Source organism: Macrobrachium rosenbergii, chromosome 13, assembly GCF_040412425.1.
Source record: "Macrobrachium rosenbergii isolate ZJJX-2024 chromosome 13, ASM4041242v1, whole genome shotgun sequence".
Lineage (NCBI taxonomy): Eukaryota > Metazoa > Arthropoda > Malacostraca > Decapoda > Palaemonidae > Macrobrachium > Macrobrachium rosenbergii.
Genome location: NC_089753.1, coordinates 35,303,913 through 35,319,589, shown reverse-complemented (window position 1 = coordinate 35,319,589; position 15,677 = coordinate 35,303,913). Strand labels below are relative to the sequence as shown.

At 38.5% G+C, this 15,677-nt stretch overlaps 1 protein-coding gene across 1 annotated transcript in view; it reads left to right on the top strand.

Annotated features, from left to right (window-relative positions):
* The first annotated feature begins 5,821 nt into the window (after positions 1-5,821).
* Positions 5,822-15,677, top strand: part of LOC136845172 (crustacean calcium-binding protein 23-like) — a 29,186-nt gene continuing 19,330 nt past the window's right edge. The window contains exons 1-2 of the mRNA XM_067115139.1: positions 5,822-6,086; positions 6,459-6,968. The gene's annotated coding sequence lies outside the window, so the exon portion shown is untranslated. The remainder of the gene's footprint in view (positions 6,087-6,458; positions 6,969-15,677) is intronic.

The window sequence follows — 15,677 nt, the reverse complement described above, 5'->3', positions numbered from 1 at the left end:
GACTTGATCACGTGATCAAGCATTGGTATTCAGTCTTGCCCATCATTTGACAAAGAGTTCTGTGTTTTTTATATGGAACACTGTGAAGTGTAGTGTTGAGAAGTTTCTAACTTTGTTGGCAATAGTGTGTAAGCTCAATGACCAGAGACCCCAAAACTCCCTTTGCTGCTCAATTACTTACCTGAAGTTAGATCAAATTTTATTCCCAACATGCTTCCTCTTCCAGAACTAGTATGTCTAGCAGAAAATCCAAGTAATGTAAATTCAAGTCAGATGTTTTGTTATGGAACTTCAAGAGTGTGAGAACTTCTGTATAAATAATCAAGGTCATGCTTCATGATGATAGTCCAAAGAATGTGTACTTACAAAAGACCATGGTAGGCAATTTTGTGTCCAATATTGGAGTGAATTTTGAAGTTTTTCACTTCACTCTTCCTATTGGTGGCTGTGCTTATGGTGATGGTTATAGTATTATAAATGATACTGTAGCATTCTTTCTTGAACATGAATACTTCTTTGCAGGCTATGGCTATCATCATCATTTTAGACAGTTAACCATTTGTTCCCCGTACCTTCCTCCTAGGTGTGGTTTCAGTGAAAATACTATTCAGAATTTAAAAGTCCAGCTTCCCTCTCTACTCCTACTTGGTGATTTCAGTGCTCATAATCCTCTTTGAAGTGGTCATGTATTGGGTTTGGAAAGGAGGATATTAGAAGAGATTATTAAAAAAAAAATCCAGTGACAATAGTAATGGCCCCATAATCACCTGCTAAGATTAACGTTTACACTCGTCAAGAATCAATTTAGGTTTTGTATTGTCAGTTTAATATTTGATTGAAAGTGACCGTATCCCATCTCACTTAAATGTTGAATTTCCTCTTGAATGGAAGGTTGAGGAGTAGACTGGAGCAAAATTGTTAGGATGTCCTGGATAGAGAATTTGAATCAGCTTACATGTTGAAGCATATGATTTTTTTTATATAGAAACAACCTTGAAAAGTTTTTGTGGTGATATACCAAAAACTTAAGGGAAATCTCACAGATGGGCAGTTTCATGGTGAAACAAGATGTAGAATGATGTATAAAAGTGCAATTGCCTGACAGCAAGGTTATTTTTAAACACTGAAGGTTCATTGCTCTACCACATTAATGGGATCAGCTCGTAAGACTCCAAGGATTAGAAAGCATACTGGCAAGTTTTTGTAAAATATGATCAGCGATCCTTCCTAAGTTTCCGAAAATCTAGGCAAACTTTTTATAAGGTATATCAAGAACAAAAATTATTAAGGTTGGATCTTTCTTAGCTCTAGCGGTAAGGATATTTTTATATATAATTCAACTGAGGCTACTGCCTCCAGGAAGGATGAAATATTGTGATGATGATAAAGCACCTGCCAAAAAATTCATATATTTTTTTTTATATTAAATAGGTTATGGGAGACTGGTATGTAAATTACCTAAGGGTGAGAAAACTTCCATTATCATTCCAGTTAAGATACCCAGTAAAAATTCCTTTTGAGTCCACTAGCTACTAACCAGTTGTGTTTAAAAGCTAATGGAAAAGTTGATTAACATAAGGTTAGTGTGGTATATGGAACGTGAAAGCTTACTTCTCCACCTGCCCTAGACCCACTTTAGATTATCCAACCAGATTCAAAAAGGTTTCTTTTAGCAGTGTCAGACCACTGGTTTTTTGTGATCTTGAGGAGGCCTATGATACCAGCTGGTGAGATGGTACAATCCAGCAACTATACATAATGGGGATTCACAGTAACATGAATAGATTCGCTGGTTCTTTTATATCAGACAGACTCATCAAAATGTAAGAGTGGCATATTCAACTGGGAAGTATCTTCACTGTTACATGTTTTGCTGTTGCTATTTGCATCATATATGTAGCCAGTCTCCTTTCCTGTAAAGAACTCTCTCTTTTTCAGTGACTGTAATATACTGCACTGTCTATGATGCTACATCAGCTTGCAAACAGTTGCAGAAGTCAGTCAATCCCATCAGTGAGTGGAGAGTTAAGAAATCCTTATATATTTTAGTTTTCTGGTCTTAATTGCAGAGCAGGTAAGTTACTGAGATTGGATGTCAAATACAGTACAGTATGTTCTAATTGAAAGAATTGGATGATTTACAAAGTATGGGCCTTAGAATATGGTGTAGTGCATATAGAACCTTTTCAATTGTATTTGTTTGGATACTAATGAATTACCACCAGAATTTGAAAGACGAGTTGGGGTATTGTTTTGAATGGAAGTTAGCTACCCCCATACTCGTACGCCACCGTGAATTATACCTGAAGTTTCCGTGACCAAAATCGTTTTTAAAGAGGAATGCTTACACAGAAGAGGTTAAATGCAAATTTCTTGAATATGATGTAAAAGTTACTGCTCCCAAGTTGGTTGCAAACTATTTAGCTGGTGTGGAAGTAAGCTTCGTAGGTTATCAGCACCGAGAGGACCTAAAATTGATATTACTTCATGTCGGGAAGAACAGTACAAAATGCCATTTAAGATGACATTTAGTGAGGCAATAGAATCAATATTATTTGTGTAGAATTGTGAATATTCAAGGGTACTCCCCTTATGTAAGACCAAATGTACAGTATATGAAATAAAGAAAGGTTTTGGCCTGACACCATGGTGAACACTAGCAAGAACACCTGAGGGCTGTTGGCCTAAATTCTATATTCAGTTCAATTCAGTGAAGACCAGGGTCTTTCAAGTCATGTCTGGAAGAGGGAAACGTTTCAAAGGAATGACTAAATGGAGTAAATGTCCCATTATGATAAAGGTGATTGTGTATGTGGGAAGGGTTTGATCGAGAGGGAGACAATGGAACTAATACTGGAAGAGAGGTTATTTTATAGACAAATACTTGAATTGAGGAGGGTTGAAAGGGTAAGGAATGGAGATTGATGATGAAAATACAAAGAAAAGTTAGTAAAAGTAAAAAAAAAAAAAATTAATTTTTTTGAGATAAGGAATCTGTTTTTGTGAGGAGAAGGGATGGTTAATTTAAGATAAGTTATTCATCGTATATGAACATTAGTTTTATATGGAAGACTGTAAACATACGAGACAGAATGTGGTTGCATTTGAGAACAATACTAGTAAGAATAGCATAACAAGCTTAGTATAGAATTAGAGTCCTGGGAAAGATGACTTCATTGCGACTTTATTAACAAACATTTCACGTTTTGTAAGATTAAAACTGCTTTGATGGGAGATGGCAGTGTATTGGGGGATAAAATACCACAGGTGTAATGTTGGACTGAGACCAGTGATCTGACTTACGATGATGACATGTCGTTTTGGAGAATTTACGTGCGTTACACGTTTGGGGTTCATGCGATGGACTTAGATGAAACAAAACAAAAGTGATCTGGAAGGTCTGGTGCCAGTGGCAATGGATCAAAGTGTGCTTATGTGAGATGCAATTTTTATGTAAAAGAGCAAACCTTGATAGGAAGTCGATTAAGTGATGAGAAATTTGGTTCGATAGCATACCAAAACCACCACCTAATTAGTCAGTTGACACTAGTTCAAGCAGCTCCTTGCCATGCATAATAGTATTCATTAAAAATCTCACGAAAGTTGCTCATATGACCAGTAACCACTTCCTCCCCACATCACCGTGCTTTTGATTCTAGTCATGTTTCCTTACATTCCTGTAGTGTAAACCATACGGAAAGATAAAACGCAGTGCCCCATTTGTTCATATACCTATATATATTCTCCCATACAGGCCTCTGTACCACTGAAGCTTTTTTGTCTGTGCCATTGTCCTCTGTAAGAAAGTAACTGTATTACAAGCGACTGAGACTAGTGTTCGTTATCTGGTACACTGTAACCTACACGATCTGTGTGTTGTCTCCATCTGCGCAACTTTTTTTTTTTTTTTTGTAAAGATACGTCATTGAGGAGGTATGTAAAATGAATATCCTTGCAGTCTCATTAAAGCATGTTACAATGAACAAATGTAAAAAAAAGTTATATCACAAGTTTTATCACGTTTTAGGTTTTATTAGCTGATTTTTTTCTAGTCTTCATGTAATTCACATCCTTAAATTCCATTTTGTTTTCCTTTCACATAAGGGTTGCAAGAATTGAGATTATACTGTGAGAGAACTAATAAAAATTGCCCTTTCATACCTTTTACTGTACCTCTGTTCGTATTCTCATTCTTCCATTTTACTTTCCACTCTTTCCTAACAACTGTTTCATAGTGCAACTGAAGGTTTTCCTCTTGTTACACCTTCAGAATCATTTTTACTCTGTTTCCATTTCAGCGCTCAGTGACCTTATAGGTCCCAGCGCTTGGCCTTTGGCCTAAATTTTATAGTCCATTCCATTCGTAATCAAAAATGTTGCAAATGAGAAAAGGTTCTCTCTAAAAAAGTAAGGAAATGAGATGTAAAGTGTAAAGGATTCTGTATATCTTTCCGAAGGTTTCAACGAGGTAGCTAATCTACAAGTAGACTACTACAATCTATAGACCTTGGTCTGCGTGTAGGAGTACCAGTAAGGAATGAAAATTCCGCCTTCTCTCTCTCTCTCGTTTGGTGCATTTTATGTCGGTAAGTTTCCATGCAAACTGGTTTTAACATGTTAAGCATCGAGTTTGCGGCTGCTGTTTGATATTTAATATTATTATTATTATTGTTGTTCGAAAAATGAATTTATTTGTTCACCTTTTGTAAGCTGTAGTTTTTATTTGTTCGGCCAGATTTCTTTTAGTATTATGTGGTCCATTCAAGGTTTTCGTTCATTGTTGAATGGGACCAAAAAATGCTTTTATTTTAAAAAAAGGTGAGTATTCATTCCTAATTCCTGAACACGTCACCTTGTTATGTTTTTGCTTGTAAATAAAATTGATTTGGCGGAGGACTTTGTCCGCAGTGACAAAAAATCGTATCAGTAGTTCTTCAATTCTCGTAAATATCTGTAATTCCTGAAGTTGTAATTGTTGGTGTATTTATGAACGAAGGTGTGGAAATTTCCTACATGAGGTCCGTTCTTGAGTCAGCAGTTGAAGCAGTGACTTCTTTTTATTTTTATTTTTTTCTCAGCCTCGTCCCGGAAAGGGGGAACGAATCGATGGCGGGAAGAGAACAATACATTATATAAGCACGTTCTACCCGTTTTTGGGCCCCGTAGGCGGGTAGGCATTACTTGAGGGTTTTTGCAGCGTCCCTTCGGCCCCTAGCTGCAACTACTTTCATTCGTTTTACCGTACCTCCGTTCCAGTTCTCTTTCTTCCATCTGACTTTCCACCCTCTCCAACGATTGTTTCTTAGTTCAACTCCGAGGTGTTCCTTCTGTTACGCTTTTAAAATCTTTCTGCTCTCAATTTCCTTTTCAGCGTTGATTGACCTCAGGCCTTTAGCCTAAATCTTGTATTCTGGTCTATTCTACCTGGTTTTGGTAGCTTACTTGTGTGTGTTTATGTTTATATTATATATATATATATATATATATATATATATATATATATATATATATATATATATATATATATATAATTTGCGTATGTAACTTTTAAACTTAGTATTTGAAAGATTAAAGAAATAATATTATGTTCTATCACCGTTGGCTTAAAGGCCTGTCTTTCTTCCCCATTTTTTCTGTTTCCTGCAACCTTGGAATAAATTGCTCCAGAGCTTTCTGCCCCTTCTTTGGCCTCTTTTTCTCGCGTAGGGGGCCAGCGCCGGCAGTGCACCTCATGTTATTCACTGTATGCATTACTACAGATGAATTTTGGTGAATGTCTACAAGTTTATCCTAAGGTGAACAGTATTGCGCATTTCACAGCTCACTTGTTTAATATCTCTTCGTATAACCGTTCCATCAAACCACCATGAGTGAAGAGCGAGTGATTGAAGCAGAAATAGCGCCAACTAGAAACTAGGGTACAGCATTTCCGTTGACATTATCAAAAGACATTCTCCATGATGTCTTTCTCCTTCTCCTTCTTCCCACAATTGGTCTCACGTCCGACCAAGATGGTGATGTCATGGACGTAGAGGCGTCGTTCAGTCCCGTTCTACGGTTATTACCTCCGTCGGTGGTTTTAGACGGTAGTTATATATTCACTTTTTTTATTTTGTTTTCCAAAAAGTGATTTGCCTGAGTGCTAGGACTTTCACTTTTACGGCAATCTCGAGAAACACGGTATTACAGAAGTAGGCCTATTCCATCTCTTAACAAAATCCCCCGCAGGGGGTTAGTGCCGTCGGCGCACCTCACTTTAAAGATTCCATGGGCAACAGTGAATTACTTTATAGTTTTTTATCATCAAGATTTAGGGCTTATATCTCTGTTATTCTGTGTTTTATTGTATTGTTCATGTGGCTTTGATTTCTGTGCTGTTGTTGTAATAGCTGAATGATTATACGAAATCATGCATTGATTGCTACTCTATCTGCACCTGTTTAAATCTTTCCCCACAGTTACCTGGCGCCTGCTCGAATAGATGGTGAAAGATACAGGCCAAAAATAGTGAATATTTGTGAAATCGAGGAACGACCAACGGAGGAAGAAGGGCCATACACGTACAGCCATAAAATGACGATAGATAGAGAATTGAAAGGCTCCTGAACCCCGAACGTGATCGCTTCGGTCTAGGGCAAGTGGGCGGTTAGTGAGAGAAACCAGACAGCAGCAGACATCGTCGTCTTTTACGACCTTCGACGAAACCGGCAATGGCTGCGCTCTTGCGCGCGTGTCTGTCTATCCATGTCTGTACATATGTATCCTACAGTCCTCCCCTCTCACGCCGAGGTCCCTGTATAGGAGTGCAGGCGGGGGAGGATGATACACGGGTATCCTAAGTGCACGATCTACACAAACGCCTCGGCCACTTTGCCGCCGTCCAGGTCACCGGTAACATCCTCCAAGCGTGAGTCTCCCATCTAGATCTCCTGACAGCTCAGTGGGCGTGGTCTACGAACTCCCGTAAGGTAAGTTTTTGAAGCCTCTTATTTCGTATCGTTTCGGAAATGTTTTTTTCTTTTTACCCTGTCGTTTTTACATTATATAGATATAAATGTATTTTACACAAACCGACCGGGAAATTACACCGAAAATTGTGGGAAACGGAGCAGACTTAAAATTATTAGCCTAATCTCGCAAATATGGAAACGTCTCGCCAGGCAACAAATAACTGTTATTTCAGATGCCACTTAACGAAGCGATTCACAGGGACGCTTTCATGCTAAAAGATAAGTGATTTCCAGGAACGCACGTAAAGATAGGTGTAAAATTAACGATTACTTGAAGTGGGGAATCATTTGTGTGCAAGTCTATGACTATACGTATATTTACTGCTTATATGATTTTTACATTTTTATAACATTTTAAGTATACTGTGGCTTAGTTTTCTTCAAGGAAACTTCTATAAATTTTTTTAATTATAAGTGATGTCTATACTGTAATTTTTATGATTCAGTACCCGTTCAAACGCAGTATATGTTGTTTGATTGTTACATCAAGCGCTTTAAATATGTCTGTCTGTGTTGATTTCAATGTAAGCTTACGTCTACATACCAAAGTTTAAGGAACGGGAAATTTTCCTATTAAAAAAGTGCTCTTGAAAAATCTCTTCAACGGCAGAACGAGGAAATTAGGACGAGCAAATTTCCTGAATTGGTAGATGGTGGTTGTCAATAGAGAGAACTGTTTTTGGTATTTATTAAATTAATGAGATAACCGGTTCTCAGCAGAAACGAGTTACAGTAGAATCACGGAAACTGATTTCCTTATATTTATTTTTTAATTTAATAGTTTGTTTTCAGGTGGGGATGAATATTTATGCATTTCCCAAAAGAGCGTCAGACGGTCTAATAGCATGTGGGTATTTCAGTTTTAGAATAATATGAGAGGTTTGGAATACTGGTGTATATACGAAAAATGTGCTCTTAATTTTGGATGAGTTTAAAGAAAACGGTATGATTTTGAGTTGTTATGGAAATATGTAATGGGGTTAAAAGGCACCGTTTTTAGCTCTCTCTCTCTCTCTCTCTCTGAGTTGTTATGGAAATATGAAATGGGGTTAAAAGACACCATTTCTCTCTCTCTCTCTCTCTCTCTCTCTCTCTCTCTCTCTCTCTCTGTGTGTGTGATATGAACATTATGAATTAAGGTTAAACGTAGAAAAAAGAGAAAACGTAAAAAAAAGTCATAATTTTTCATGTGTGTTGGCATCAACAAATCGACTGCCTACTTGTACAATGAAAAATTGTGCCCATGATGCCCCGTTTTGTGTCTGTGTCTGTAACGCCTACAGGTTCGTGTTTTATTGTTCATTCTTCTTGGGATGTTTTTGTTTTCTCCTTGCCAATGGCCCTTTAATTGCATATATAACTTGTTTCCGCTGCGTGAAAAAAATAATTGTGTAATTTGTAGCTTTCAGATTGCGCTTCTTAATTCATAGGCCTATGGAACTGGGTTTTATATATATATATATATATGTATATATATATATATATATATATATATATATATATATGTATATATATATAGTTACAACATACATACATACATACACACACACACACATATATATATATATATATATATATATATATATATATATATATATATATATATATATGTATGTGTGTGTGTAAAGGTTTTGTTTAAAATTTGAATCGTAATTATTAGAGTGGTATTTGCCTTCTTGTGTGAAATATGTTACGATTATTATTATTATTATTATTATTATTATTATTATTATTATTATTATTATTATTATTATTATTATTATTATTATTATTATTATTGTGCAAGTTGGTACATATACACACACACACTCAAACAAATCAATCTAAGGCACCTCCCAAGACGCTCCGAGTATAAACAAACCATTAGGAAACAGGATATCTCGGAAATGATTTGCCTATGAATAAAACATCTCATGACCGAACGAAGATGGAAGAAATCCAGCACTCTGGGAGCAATCAGATGAGAACTTATTTGTTTGTCTTTTCTGTTCGTGTTTTTACTTATTTATTTATCTTGTTTTTACTTATTTATTTATCTTGTTTTTACTTATTTATTTATCTTGTTATTCCGGTTTGTGGAAAATGAAAATGATGTTTTTGGATGTTCTGGTCGAGTTACATCATCGCGAGCGGATGTTTTTTTTAGTTTTCTGTAAAAAGAAAACTACTGAGATGGCTTTGTCTGTCCGTCCGCACTTTTTCTGTCCTCCATCAGATCTTGAAAACTGCCGGGGTTAGAGGGCTGCAAATTGGTATGTTGATCATCCGTCCTCCAATCATCAAAGATACCAAATTGCAGCCCTCTAGCCTCCTTAGTAGTTTTTATTTTATTTAAGGTTAAAGTTAGCCACGATCGTGCTTCTGGCAAAGATATAGGATATGCCACCACCGGGCCTCGGCTGAAAGTTTCACGGGCCTCGGCTCATACAGCATTACACGCTGTACAGAAAACTCGATTGCGCATTTTTTACTTGTTTTATCCATTTTGGACACGTTTCAACTTGAGTCATTCCAGGATACTGTTCATTTTGGATAAATTATAGAATGTGTTCATTTCTGAACTAAATGTTTTCCCATAATAAGGTAACTGGTTGCTGTATTATTTTTATATTCATTTTTGCCAGAGTTACTTTTATTAATATTATTTTGAAAGAAAAACCTTGGAGAAAGTAACTGCCGTGTAAATGCACTAGAGCAGTGGTTCTCAACCTGGGGGCGTCAGCAATTTCCAAGGGGGGCGCGAGCCCTAGGAAAAAATAAAAAATTTTCCAATTATATTCGTTATTATCTTAGCAAGAGTCGCTAAGAAGCAGTGTCAAGTATCTCATTAAGAATAAAAACATCCCATCTCTATCTTTTTTTTTCATTTTTCTTTAAATCTAGGGGGGAATTTTTCTCATAGATGCAAGGGGGCCGTGGAGGGAAGGACCAAATCTCAGGGGGGGGGGGGCGTGGTAATAAAAAGGTTAAGAACCGCCGTACTAAAGCAAAATGCATTTACATGATGATTCACCCTCGGGCAAATGTCAGACGAAATCTACACACAAAGAAACGAGCTCATGAAACCATAATTAAGCAAGGATGATGTCATTGGTATCCTGAGAGAGAGAGAGAGAGAGAGAGAGAGAGAGAGAGAGAGAGAGAGAGAGAGAGAGAGAGATGTATATGATTAGACGAGTGTGATGAAATCTGCCCGTTAGAATTCGTTCGTTCGGTCTACACGAAGCCGCACTGTATTAAATTCTTAGCTCTCGTTTCAGTTATTTGGGAGCCCAAGTCATGAAAGTGACTATCCGAATATAACTGTTTATTTTATCTCTTGTTTTACCTCTTTATTATATTCTCATAATATGTTTCAACTCTCGGTGTAATGATACGAAGCCAAAGCCAGGGACGACCAGGAGATTCGGACCAGGGTAATGTTAGGGATGCCGATGTTATCGGAATCGTGTAATCATTCATATGACGTCTGCCTGAGTCAGTCGCTTGACAAGCAAGCCTCCACAGAATTATCCATATATTAAAAAAAACTAACATTAAAGAAAAGAATGACATCAACTAAAGAGAGAGAGAGAAGCCGACAAACGTAAATATTCACATTCGTAAAAAGCGGCTGGTTTCTCTGCCATTGTGCCGCGACATGTTCACGTGATGTCAAAACTCGCGATTGTGTTCAGCAGACCACAGAGGTTCGTGTCGATGGAAGACGCCCAGTCGAAAAGAAAACGCCTGGTTCATGTTTGTGTATGTATGCATGTGTGTTTGTTTTTTTGTCCGAGTTCGTTGATTTATGCGTTACAAAAACAGTATGGGGTTAAGATACGATTAGGATGTTTTTGTATTTTCTTTTCATGAGTGTAAGATTAGAAACGCCCAGTCCGAGAAGAACACGCTCCGTTTGCTTGTTATCTTTGTTTTGAAACTTTGACGATTTATAGAAGGGTAAAAACTGATGACGTTAGTTCTAAGGGTATGCCTTTGTTGATAGTTTGACGCTCTCCACCACACGTTTTAGTAATTCGAGCATGTTTAGTTCTGAAAATGTATTCAGCGCACGCATTAATAAAAATGACGAATGCATTTAAAAATTATATATTCTCAGGTTTACCATTCTGATAAATGTGGTCTCACGAAGAAAGGGATTTGCATTTTTTAAACTCCCATTAATACTTGTTTGCGTGTCTACCCGTACGTGATGGTTTTAAATGTCACCTAATTTTATGCTTACATTAAAAAATGTGTTTCCTGTTCTCAGGCAACATATTCCCCGATTCATTTAATCAATTCATATGCCCGCCCATCTCCGTAGGGGGGTAGTGCTATCAGTGCACCTCACGAGGTGCACTGTAGGCATTACTTAAGGTTCTTTACAGCGTCCCCTCGGCCCCTAGCTGCAACCCTTTTCATTCCTTTTACTGTACCTCCGCTCATATGCTCATATCCTCATTCTTCCATCTTACTTTCCACCCTCTCCTAACAGTTTCTTCATTGTGCAACTGCGAGGTTTTCCTCCAGTTACACCATTCAGACCTCCTTTACTCTCAATTTTCCTCTCAGCGCTGAATGACCTCATAGGTCCCAGCGCTTGGCATCCTGCCCAAATCTCATATTCCTTATGCCCGCTCATGCCACCTGCGTTTTGTTTTTTTGGCAAGTTCCCATCTTCGCAAAGGCATCAGCGCTGCCTCGTCTGCTGCTGTTCAAAACATTTACATAACCACATATGCACAGCCCCTCACATATGTGTCTGCATCCTCGCGGTCTCTGTCCTATGCATCAGCAGCGCATGCATTCCTGAGTATAATTCGTGTGAGATTCCGCGGAATTTCAAGGGCAGTATGAATAGGCTTGAAGTTGTTTACCTTGAATTCTCGAGTCTTCTCCTCTTCCTTCCACGTCTTGCTCTTCGTCCTTTACCTCCTCCTCCTCCTCCTCCTCCTGTTCCTCCTCCTCCTCCTGTTCCTCTTCCTCCTCCTCCTGTTCCTCTTCCTCCTCCTCCTCCTCCTCCTCCTCCTCCTCCTCCTCCTCCTCCCATTATGGTGCAAGATACTTTTAGTGCATTTTTGCAGGATATGATCTTATGTGTTTGTTGAGTAGCTTATCGGGTCCTGAAGTCTGACTGCTCGGTTGTTGATAGTTGTGCTCGTGTTTCTGTTGATGATTCCGAGTTCTGTATTTCAAGAATAAGTAGATGCACACACGTGTGGGTGCATATATATATATATAATTATATATATAATAATTATATGTGTGTATGTGCGTGAGTGTGTGGTTGTGTGTGTGTGTGTGTGTGTGTGTGTTTGAAGCAAGAAAGGTAGTAGAATCTCAGCAGACGGTTTGGAAGAGAGGAGGAGTGTTTGTAAAAAAAAAAAAAGTGGAATATCTAAGGGATTTTTGAGCCAAACCTCCTAAGCCGAAGTTCCCAGTGGGTGTCGATGCAAACGGGAAAAGAGAGGTGAAAGCTGCTGAAATGGATGTTTGGCCACCATATGACAGAAAGGGTGTGAAATTTAGGGCCAAGCCGATGTTCTAAGAAGGCCAACGTAAGTGAAAAGGTAGCTCAGGGTATTCAGAGATGGTTTGGTCCCATGGAGAGAATTCAGGGCCACCACTAGCTGGTGAACTGAGGTACAACACGAAAGTGTTGTGAGGAAGGAGAGAGGAAAACTGAGAAAATGTTGGGTAAATGGTGTGGAAGATGTGTTGGAATGAAAAGGCCTTAATTTCAAGAAAGTGAGAACATGTGCAAGATGGGGTTGAGGCAGAATATAGTTCTTCATTAGGGTGGGTGGGTAGAGCTCTCTGCTAGCACGCTGTTGGCCCAGCATTCGACTCTCCGACCGGCCAATGAAGAATTAGAGAAATGATAGAAATTCATTTCTCGTCATAATGTGGTTCGGATTCCACAATAAGCTGTAGGTCCCGTTGCTAGGTAACCAATTGGTTCTTAGCCACGTAAAATAAATCTAATCCTTCGGGCCATCCCTGGGAGAGCTGTTAATCAGCTCAGTGGTCTGGTTAAACTAAGATATACTTAACTTGAGGCAGAATATGTATAAGGGGGTTGATGCGTTGCTGATGAGCCTTCTGGGTAGGCACAGTATATAAGTTTTTCTCTATGGGTTGTTTGTTAAAAGGGATAAGGCTAATTTATGAAAAAGGAAGAATTTAGCAAAACCACAGCCTGCTGAAAAGCACATTACAGTGAAACCACAGAGGCTTATGTATAGCCTAAATTTTATGCTTCGTTCAAATTGTTTAGTGACGTAGGGGTTCTGCGAAAGAATAAAGATATTCAATTATGAACTAAAGACTTGAAGAGAGTCTGACACAGAATCAGCAATTAGCCCAAACTCAACAACTAGAACATGAACAGCAGCAGTGACATTTACGATAAAAAAAAAGGTTAACTTAGTAAAGTGAACTCTTTGACATATTGCCTAATATTATACAGTCATTTTTTCTTGGACCTTTGCTGAGAAATCTTGCGTCATTGTCCTTGGCATTTCCCAGTATTTTGGAAGGTTGTTGATTTAAGATAGTCTTTGACACACACACACACACACACACACACACACACACACACACACACACACACACACACACCCTCCTGAGACTACTCTTCTCTTTGTAAACTGATTTCGTGTCTTGGAATTTCCTTGTTCCACTCAGTTAAATGCAGATGATTATACTCTTTGTAAATTGTCTTCTGGGATTCAGGGTCCAAGTATCTATTAGATTCTCATTCTGTAGGCTCAACAGTCATCATTGTGAAGTACTGCGGCTCAAAACAGACGCCTAAGATCTGTTGCAAAAATATCGAGCAATGTTTGAAGGAGGGGTTCATGTGCCACTCTGTTACTAACTTGAAATAGTGTTGTTTAACTTCATTGATCCAGAAACAAGAATTATTGGTGACCTTTGATGTTAAGATGCTAGATAATAATAATAATAATAATAATAATAATAATAATAATAATAATAATAGTTTTGATGTTAAGATGCTAGATAATAATAATAATAATAATAATAATAATAATAATAATAATAATAATAATAATAAAATCCTAGTGGATCTTGTTTGTCCTCCCCAGGTGGGGGCGGGGTAGGTAGGGGAATGGTCGGGTAGGGGATACATCCACCCTCCTCCTGCAAACCTGTTTGTCCGACCCGGTTGGGGGCGGGGTAGGTAGGGGATCGGGAGGTTAGGAGAGACAGCAGCGCCGGGTTCCAGCGCGTGCTAACAAGAATGTTAACTCAGTGGTCTGCTTAAACTACTTCTTAATATAAATATCTCCTGAATGTTTCCACTTCAACTGGAAGACAGAAGCTGGGACAAAGAGAAGTGAGTCACTTATGGAAGGAGAGTCATCCTTGCTGATGATCTGCCGAGATTTGGAATTCATTCCTTGCTCATGTTTTCCCGGCTTTCAATAGTCTCCCGTATTTAAGAGGTGGATCTATAGCTATGTTGGGAAGTGACGCTCATTGTGTCGGCTCTTAAACCTCGTTGTGACTCTTGGCCACAAGCTCCAGAATCCTCCATTCCCCTCAGACTCTCCCGTAGGGTGGGGGCTGTCGTTCCGTCAGTGCACCTCATGCGGTGCACTGTAGGCATTACTTAAGGTTCTCTGCAGCGTGCCTTCGGCCCCTAGCTGCAACCCCTTTCGTTCCTTTTACTGTACCTCCTTTCATATTCCCTTTCTTCCACCTTACTCTCCACCCTCCCCTAACAATTGATTCTTAGTGCAACTGCTTTGAGGTTTTCCTCCTGTTACACCTTTCAGACCTTTTTACTGTCAATTTCCATTTCAGCGCTGAATGACTTCATAGGTCCCAGTGCTTGGCCTTTGGCCTGAATTCTGAATTCAATTCAATTCCCTTCAGATTCGTGCTTTCGTGCTCAGCTGTCGTGTGGAATTTCGCCAAGTAAAGACAGTATTGAGGAAGACCTTGAGCGCATTCCAGCTATTAAGATCAGTAGTCACAGTCGGTCTTGCGAGCTCCTTTGATTGACAATACAACACTGGTAAATATTTTTGTATAAATGTTTTTTTTTTTAATAACGATTACCCAGCTGTGTAAGACCGTATAGCTTCTATATAAATGCTAAAATCTAAAATGTCATTTCATTATAGCCTTCGAAGAAGCCGGAAAAGAGGTATCATTGAGTGTTTTCTCGAATATAGTTTTAAATACGTAGAGGATTTTACAGCGTGGCCGTTTTGTTGAGCAATATGCGCACGTCTGTTGAACAGATGGCAGAAGGTTTGTGCGCGCGCGCATTTGCATGCTTGTGTTTCTTGGCTGCGACCGAATTTCTGGCCTAAATATGGGCGGTCATCTTCTGTCCCAGATTAAACCAGCGCAAAGAAGAAGGAACTTCTATTAGCAGCCATTTTTTTCTATTTTTTCTGTTTTTTTTTTTTTTTTTTTTTTGCAGGCAACTGCCTCTCACAACCTTGTACCTTGTTAAACGCTCTCTCTCTCTCTCTCTCTCTCTCTCTCTCTCTCTCTCTCTCTCATACACACACACATTATTTATGTAAGTATACACACACATGTATGTATGTATATACACATACACATATATACTGTATATATATACATATATATTAATACGTGTAAAGGAAATTTCGGAAACCTAGCAACCAATGAAACTTATAA